Genomic DNA, 2,229 nt, shown 5'->3' with positions numbered 1-2,229 from the left:
TATTTCTAACTATTCAGGGTTTTTTTTTAAATAATAAACATATAAACATGAAAACACGACATAACCAATCACACACCACGAGTAACACTTCATTTATATATATTCAACACAACATCTGTACTTCTTCCATTCTATTCTTTTATAAAAAGAAAGGCTCTGTGACGGTTTGGCTGCCTGAGATGCTGCTGGTGCTACTGTGCAGCTGCTCACTAAGTTATTATTTTACCTGTTGTCATTTAAAGTGGTGGACCAGGCAGAGGCTGTAGGGAAAGAGGAGACCTCACTGGGGCACACTACCATGTCGTGTAGATGCTCCAGCACCAGTAAGGATGCACCTTAACATGTACACACAGAGTCACACAGTTAGGGTGCACCTTCACACACACACACACACACACACACTCACACACTGTGGGTGCACCTTAATATGCATGCTGGAGAAGAAGCCCCTGCAGGACAGGAAAAAAAGTCTGGATGATGCTGGTGCTACTGTGCTAGTGTTCGCTGGTCACTAAGTTATTTTATACCTGTTGTCATTTAAAGTAGTGAGCAGGGCTAAGGCTGCAGGGGAGAAGGAAGCCTCATTGGGGAACACTACCATGTCCTGTAGAAGCACCAGTGCCAGTGTGGGCACACCTTAACACACACACAGTGTCATCCACCCATGTCACAAATTTTGCCTGTCAGCAGCCTGAGGTGCAGGGTCCCAGAAGCTAGAACCCCCTGCACCTATCTCTTTGAAAGTTGGCAGGCTTTGTGGCCTCAGCATGGGCTAACACCCCTGCAGTTTTCACCCCCTGTGCTTTAGCAAACTCACACACAGACACATAGACACAGACACACGTGACACGAATTTTGCTTTCAAGACTTTGAAGTACAATTTCCCAGAATCCCCTGCACCTATCTCCTTAAAACTTTGCAGGCTTCATAGCCTCAGAAGCAGCTACCATCCTTGCACATTTCATGTGAATCAGCCAACAAATGACAAAGTTTTAGGCAGTTTCATGCTTCCCCATTATGCCTGTGGGTGAAACGTCAAAACAGCATCGAAACAAAACAGAGCAGCGGCTGCAAATCAAAATGAAATTCAAAATGAAACACTGTTCTGTCAAAACAGTGAAGCAGAAGTCAAAATGGAAAGGTGCTGTTTTGCACATCCCTACTAAATGAGCCATGAGGCTCTTCTGGAAGTATTTAAATTTGAGAGCATATATGAGACTTCATGGATGCACAGGTCTTGCAAAGGTATAAGATTTACCATCCCCGTACCTGTAACAAAGGACAGAGCTCAAAGCCATGTGAGGAACTATTCCTAACTGGCAGCCAGTACTGCTAGTCCAACCCACTCCACCTGAATTAATTCATTTAAGTGCTATCAATATTTAAGTCAAATTGATAAGTTTAAAATGGGATAAATGCTTTATGAAAAAAAACACATTAATGGGTGGACACCAAAGTCGCTGATAAACTTTCCATCACTGAACTTCTGTCAGAGACATTATATCTGCCTATCAGTCTTCTGCTGCTCACGTTACTGTAACATCTAAACATCTTCCACACAAAACCCACAGCAAGAGAAAAGGCCTTGATGGGATTCTGGGACTCCCTGGCACCGAAAACCACATTGGCTTTGGCACACGTGCTGACTGCAAGTACAGTTGTGCATGACTATGCTAATACCACTGCCAATTTTAGCTACTGGCTCTTGATAATGGAGCATGTCATACAAATTAGGAGGATGTTCCACAGGAACTTCCAACAATATGAAGGGTATGGGGTATAGCATGCCCTGCAAGTGAAGTACTTCACCAAAGGTTTTAAGACAGATAACATACTTTGACACTGAAGGACCAGGTAATTGGTTTGAAGCAGGTAAACTACTTACTCTCGGGTTTCATTTTTTTTTGGTACAGAAATTCGCTTCAGTCTCATTTCAGTGAGCATTAGAGTCATAGGTTGCCGAGACAATATCCCTACAAGTCTAAGGTGGTAATAAAATGTCAAAATGGAAAAACATAAAGATGCCCCTGCTGTTGAGCAGAGATGACTTTCTAATATCAAGATGAAGCAAAATAATGTCAGTGCAAGTCTGCAGAAACAATAGTGCAATGTCAAGGCATTAAACAAGAAAAAGATCAATGCTAAAAACGTCTATGTATATGACAATAAATTTATAGACAACCAGATAAAAGTGTCAGTGAAAGGCAACATGAATGACATTATAACATC

This window comes from Crocodylus siamensis, chromosome 6 (genome assembly GCF_052110815.1).
Source record: "Crocodylus siamensis isolate JL-2025a chromosome 6, ASM5211081v1, whole genome shotgun sequence".
Classification (NCBI taxonomy): Eukaryota; Metazoa; Chordata; order Crocodylia; family Crocodylidae; genus Crocodylus; species Crocodylus siamensis.
The sequence above is the reverse complement of the archived record's forward strand: the minus strand, read 5'-3'. Positions refer to the sequence as shown.